The sequence below is a fragment of the Puma concolor genome, chromosome A1 (genome assembly GCF_028749965.1).
Source record: "Puma concolor isolate L17-30 chromosome A1, mPumCon1.1.hap2, whole genome shotgun sequence".
Lineage (NCBI taxonomy): Eukaryota > Metazoa > Chordata > Mammalia > Carnivora > Felidae > Puma > Puma concolor.
The window spans coordinates 119,267,671-119,275,034 of NC_141667.1; positions in this window are offsets into that span (position 1 = coordinate 119,267,671).

Consider the following 7,364-nt stretch of genomic DNA (forward strand, 5'->3'; position numbering starts at 1 on the left):
AGCAACTTTTCATATTATATCCATTATGGAGTTAGCGGTAAAGAGAAAAGTGAATTAGCTTGTTTTACTGTTTTAAAAAAAAACAGAACTCATGATGATTTAAAAAAACACATGAGAATATTTTGACTTAATTATGATCACTAAGTATTTTGTATAAAGAATAAATAGGTCTTGTATTTATAAGGATTTTTTTTAACTTTAATATATTCGATTAACCACCAATAATATTTTTTTCAAGGCTAATATCAATGGTTTAGAAGCAGTTTATGTAACCATCTACACTAAATTTAGGTATTTTAATATTTGTTTTTTTAAGTAGGCTCCACGCCCAGCACAGAAACCAATGTGGGGCTTGACCTCACAACCTTGAGATCAACACCTGAGCTGATATCAAGAGTCAGACGTTTAACTGACTGAGCCACGCAGGTGCCCCGAAATTTAGGCATTTTAAGAAGGATTTTCCCCCCAGAAATCTTCATTTATCAAATTTGTCTCAAGTCCAATTGTGTTTAAAGATCATGCCCACTGTATTGCAGATATATTCCTTTATTCTCGCTGGAATGTCTTGATGATATTGTCTGTGCCGTTCCTTGTCATATGAGGAAAAAGTATTAGGTATTGAATGACATTGGAGAAAAACATTTCCATTTCTTGAAGGGCTCAATTTGTGCAGAGACCAATTCTGATAACCCTAAGAAACCTGAATTCTAATCTTCAGGATATGTCAAGAGATTTTACTGAACTTCTTTATTTTGCAACATTTTGACATCACTGGGCCAAAATGAATGCTGTGTCATAGAGTCATTGAAGTAAGTCATAGAGTGTTAGAACTGAAAGATCCCTCAGAGATCAAGTGTAAGTCATTATTTATCTGCTGCAGCCCGGCAGCATAGCCTGGCAGGTAAGCTTACATACTGTCAAGCTAGGTAAACCAGGTTAGTTTTCCAGTTTTTCCATTTGCTTCTTGGGGATCTTGTCCAGTTACTCAGCCTCAGTTTCCTCATCTGTAAAATGGAAGTAATAATGTGTCTACTTTCTAGTCTTATTGTGAGATATTTAGATGAAACAATCTTAGAAAATCCTGTATATAGCATAGTAACTGGCGAGTGGTAAGCCTTCAGTAGGTGTTACTTATTAATAATTAATTTAAAAAAAGCCCCAGGATATATTGGCTTAAGATTACTCTCAGCTATAATCATGTCCTTAGTATTGGTTTCTGTGAGGCCACCATCATGTTGTTTGTCCTCCTTTAGATTCTTTTGCTGCTCTCAATCTGCACAACCTTGATTATTCCCCAAGAAATTATTCCTCAAGTAATCTTTCCTGGTGCCTAAATACAAACTCACTTATGTTTAACTTAACTTATAGGCAAATTAAACTATATGTGCTTGGCAAAAAATCAAAAAGCAAATGAGGAAGGAAAATAATTTTAATATTGTGCATGATTATGCCTATTTTATAAAATGAGCCTGTGAACTTGTGTTGCTTTGGATTAAGTGTGTGTTGGGATTCATGGATCCTCTGTTCCTGCAAGTTCATTTCCTTGGTCTCTCTTAGAATGAACATCTTGCTGGGCTGAACATGCTTCTTGTGTTTAAAGATATCTAAGTTTCGTACAAGGAAGCCTTTAAGCATAAGCCTGTTGCTTCACCTGGTGCTCCACTGAAGGAACAGCAGTTAGTTGAAATGCCAAAGGAAAAACAGGTTGCTTTGGGCTAATGGCATTGATAGGAAATTGATACCTTCCTAAAGGATTTTACTTCTTTTTAAGTTGTGAAATATGCCCAGACACAAAAACTGAATAACGATAAGAAATATTTCATATACACACAAAATATTAAAAGCATTAAAAGTTAAATTCACAAAAATATTAGCAACAGCAAACTGATCTGCCAATAGAGCAAAAACCTATATAATCACCACTCAAAGAACAGCACAACGCTGGCACTTCAGAAGCCTACCTAGTGCCTTCTCTCGTAAAGACAAGCTTGCGTCCCGTTCAGTATACAATTGTTTCTATACATGTTCTATGTGAACCTGCAAACAGTGTCTATTCTGCAGTTATAGAGTTCTGTATATGTCCTTCAGGTCATAGTTGCAGACTGAACTGTTCAAATGTGTATCCTACAGTTTTCTTGCTTTGGTTTTGAGAAGGGTACTAAAATCTACCAAGATCATGGATTTACATTTTCCTCCTTACAGTTCACATAGTTTTCGTTTCATATATTTTGATGCTGTGTCATTAGGTGTGTATCAATTTAAATTGTTATCTTCCTGGTAAATTGGCCTTTTTCCTTTTTTAAAAGAATGTTTATTTTTTTGAGAGAGAGGGAGAGAGAGCGCAAGAGACAGCGCGTGTACAAGTGGGGGAGGGGCAGAGAGTGAAGAGACAGCTGCCAGCACAGACCCCAGTCTGGGGCTTGATCTCATGAACTGTGAAATCATGACCTGCACCAAAACCAAGAGTCACACGCTTAACCAGCTGAGCCACTCAAGCACCCCAAACTTTTAGGAAGTGTTCCTCTGTTTTTAGAAGTTTTTTGCCTAAAGGCTATGATATTATCATAATAACATCAGTTCCCTTTTGGTTAGTGTTCCAGTGGAATATCTTTCTCCATCCTTTTAACCTTCTGTAGCTTTATTTTAACATTTTATTTTGACAAATTTTAAACGTACAGAAAAGTGGAAAGATTGACCAACAAGCAGCCATATACCTGTTACCTAGATTTACCAGTTGCTAACATTTTGCCACCTTTGCTTTCTCTCTCTCTACGTATGCAGTTTTTAAAGTTTATTTATTTATTTTGAGAGAGACAGCATGAGCAGGGGAAGGGCAAAGAGATAGAATAGAATCCCAAGCAGGCTCCACCCTGTCAGCACTGAGCCCAGTGCAGGGCTCGAACTCACGAGACATGAGACCACGACCCGAGGGAAAATCAGCAGCTAGATGCTTAACCGACTGAGCCACCCAGGTGCTCCTCTAAATATGCATTTTTATTTATTTATTTTTTATTAAAAAAAAATTTTTTTTAATGTTTATTTATTTTTGAGACAGAGAGAGACAGAGCATGAATGGGGGAGGGTCACAGAGCGGGAGACCCAGAATCAGGAGCAGGCTCCAGGCTCCAAGCTGTCAGCACACAGCCTGACGTGGGGCTTGAACTCACAGACCGTGAGATCATGACCTGAGCCGAAGTCAGATGCTTAACCGACTGAGCCACCCAGGCGCCCCTAAATATGCATTTTTATATAAAGCTTTTATTTTGGGATACTTTTAGATTTACAGAAAAGTTACATCTATTAAACAGAGTGTTCCTGTACATGCTTCAATCAGTTTCTTCTCATGTTAACAGACATCTCATATAATAACCTTGGTTCTGTTGTCAGAGGTGAATAATTAGCATTGGTATTTTACTATTAACTACATTATAGGCTTTATTTGGATTTCAGCAGTTTCTCGACTGATATCATTTTGCTATTATAGGATCCAACCCAGGATACCATTTTGCATTTAGAATATACTTTTAAAAAATTCTGAACCATTTGACGCTTAAGTTGCACACACCATGACACTTTACTTTTCGATACTTTAGCACGTAACTCCTAAGAACTAAGACAGTCTCCTGTATAATCACTATATATACACACACATGCATATATTTTGCTCAAGAAATTTAACGTGATGCAATAATTTTAGGTAATAAGCTTTCTTAATAAAAATGAAGTAATAAAATTTCCCGATAACTCATTAATCATTTTTTTAAAACTCTTAGGATCTAATTAAAGATCAAGCATTACATTTTGTGATCATGTCTCTTGACCTCCTTCAAACTAAGAAAATTTCTCAGCTTTTCTTCTTTGGTCTTTCATGACTAGCATATTTGAAGACTGTGGCAGTTATCAGTACTTTGTCTCACAATGTGGATTTGACTATTTTCTCATTATTAGATTCAGATTTAAAATTTTTGGCAAGACCGACTATATGGGTGACATTTCCCATTTTATCACATCAGGATGGCTATATTGATACATTGGTGTGTTTCCATTACTGGTTAAAGTGGTGTTTTCAGGTTTCTCCATTGAAAAGATACCTTTTCCTTTTTATAATGAGTAAGGTGATATTTTGAGACTTACATGAATATCCTGTTTACCTGCAAACTTGCATGGAATGGTAGCATTCATTGGTCATGTTTTCTGCCATTTATTATTACATGGGTAGTTGTAATAAGTTGATTCTTTTTTTTGGTTTAATGTTTAGTTATTTTGACAAGGAGAGAGAGGGAGAGAGAATACAAACAGGGGAGGGGCAGAGAGAGAGAAAGAGAGAATCCCAAGCAGGCTGTGTACTGTCAGTGCAGAGCCTGACGCTGGGCTCGATCTTGAGATCATGACCTGAGCTGAAATGAAGAGTCAGATGCTTAACCAACTGAACCACCCAGGCACCCCAGTAAGGTGAGTACTTAATTTTACCATTTCTTTTACATTTATTAGATATTGTTCTTCTGTAAAGAAGAGTCTTCCCTTTTGCTCTCAATTTTTTTCTTTCATCATTCTTTTCAAATCCCTATGTACTGATGGACTCTTTCTGTTCATATATGCTGTAATCTCAATACATTTACTCATTTCAGAATTACCAGTCCAATAACCACTGTTGACAGCACATCTACTAAGTAGAGGTCAGGTTTTTTTGAGTAAGTAAAATAGAAGGTTCGAAAAGTCAAAACTTGATCCACTTAGAGAATTTTTACTCTGGTTGAACCATATTACCAGCTAACCATTCTCATTAGTTTCTGCATTGTCTTTCCTGTGTTTCTTTTTCCAAAAATAAGCATGTGTTTATATGTACTTTTTAAAAACTGCGGTAGAGTTGACGACACACAATGTTACACTAGTTTTAGGTGTATAATAGAGTGATTCAGCAAGTGTTTGTGTTAGGCTCTGCTCACAAATGTAGCTACTGTCCCTGACCGTACAACACTGTTACAGTCCCACTGACTGTCTTCCCTATGCTGTGCCTTTCATTCCCATAATGCATTCATTCCATAACTGGAAGCCTGCACCTCCCACTCCCCTCCATCCACTTTGCCCACCCCCCCAAATCCTTTTCCCTCCGGCAACGATCAGTTTGTCCTCTCCATATATGTACTTTATTTTCTCTTTTCTCATGCAAAAGCAGCATGTTATATATAAGTATTTTACACCTTGCATTTTTAAGTTAACATAGCTTGGATAGTTTTTCACTTCAGTTCATAGTGATCTTTTTCTTTCCTTCTCTTCCTCCCTTTCCTCTCCCCCCGCCTCTGTCTCCCCCTGACCTTGTGTCATACTATTGTAAAGGTGTACCACAATTTATTCAACTAATCTATGGTTGGGCGTTTAGACTGTTTCTAAGCTTTTGCTATTTTATAGACTTTGTATAGAATTATATAGTAACTTTGAGAATACATAGTTTTATATTTGTGGAGGTCTATCTTTTTCTTTTTTTTTTTTAAGATTTTATTTTTAAGTAATCTCTTCACCCAACGTGAGGCTCAAACTCAACCCTGAGATCAAGAGTTGCACACTTCACCGACTGAGCCAGTCAGGTGCCCTTATGGAGGGATATCTTAAGAGTAGCTTTCTAGGGGCGCCTGGGTGGCTTGTTAGCCTCTGACTCTTGATTTTGGCTCAGGTCATGATCTCAAGGTTCATGAGAACTAGCCCCATGTTGGGCTCTATGTTGACAGCACAGAGCCTGCTTGCGATTCTCTTTCTCCCTCTCTCTCTGCCCTCCCCCCCTCAAAATAAATAAATGAACTTAAAAAAATGTCTGTTTAAGAGTAAATTTCTAGAAGTGAGCTTGTAAGTCCAAGCGTAAATGTATATATAGTTTTGTTAGCCTATAATCCGGGCAAAAAGGCATTTTAGGCAGAAGTTACAGCAGGTATAAAGGCTCTGAGGCAGGGGCATGTAGCTGCTGTGCTGAGGGAATAGGCAGAGTCCCCATGAAGCAACAGGGATGAAAAGTGACCTGCTGAAGATCTTTGCACCAGTGGCAGAGCTCAACTGGGGCCCTGGCTTCCATATAGTCAGTCCATTGCAACACACTTATTTTGTTTGTTTGTTTTTTTAATGTTTGTTTATTTTTGAGAGAGAGACGAAGAGAGAGCAGAGGAGGGGCAGAGAGTGGGAGACACAGAATCCAAAGCAGGCTCCAGGCTCCGAGCTGTCAGCACAGAGCCCGACGTGGGGCTCAAACCCACAGACCCCGAGATCATGACCTGAGCTGAAGTTGGACGCTGAACCGACTGAGCCACCCAGGTGCCCTGCAACGCACTTACTAAACAAAGAACACATGCATGCAAAACAGGAATGTATTTGACCGGAGCCTGTGTTGTCAGGGCTATCAGGGAAGAGTGGAGAGAAGTTTATATGGACCAGAGTCCAGTAAGACTCCAACGATGAGGCAGAACATAATGTTTAAGATTGGAGTAACAGTTGAAGCAGAGCAGGGCCATATTCCTAACTTTTAGAACTAGGTGTGGATAAGGGCTTGGAGGTAATGCCAGGAGTGGAATCTTTATCTGAGAGGAATGAGAAGAAAACTGGAAACAGGTGAGTAAACTGGGCCGTATTATAAAGATTTTCAGATTCCAGGATGAAATTTGAAGCTGATTTGTTTGGAGAATTACTGCCACTTTTTGATGTGTGGATGAGGTGCTAAGTGTCTTCTCTAGTTTGTGGTCGTTTTGTCCATCCCTTTTCACCGTGAAAAATTCATTCATTTAGTTGTTGTAATGATTATTTAGGAGACATCTATGTGCCTGGCTCTGGTAGGGTCTCATTGTTAGCTGATACTTCGTCACATTGTTTTCTCTCCTTGATGTATTTGGACATAACTTCACATCAGGGGTGCCTGGGTGGCTCAGTCAGTTGAACGTCCAACTCTTGATTTTGGCTCAGGCCATGATCTCACGGTTCTGAGATCGAGCCCGTGTCAACATGGAGGCTGCTTGGGATTGTCTCTCTCCCAGCTCTCCCCTCTCTCTCTACCCTTCCCCTGTTCTCTCCTTCTCTCAAAATAAATTAAAAAAAGGAAAAAAAAAAGACTCAGAGGCCACCTAAGACTTGCAGCATCAATTAAGTTTTCTAATTGCCCACTATTAGGCTTACAGCTCGATTGGTTATAAGGTGGGAACCCCTTCTTTAACTTCCAAAACAAACAAACAAACAAAAAACAACAGGCTAGGACGTGATCCTTGCTCCTAAGGGCTTAAGGAATGTACTGCATTTTCACTTTGGAGGAGCAGGTGGTATTTGTTCTTCTGTCCCTCATTCTCCTTATCCTGGGTCCTGTTTAGAGCTGTCCTGTGCAGTAGTTGAGC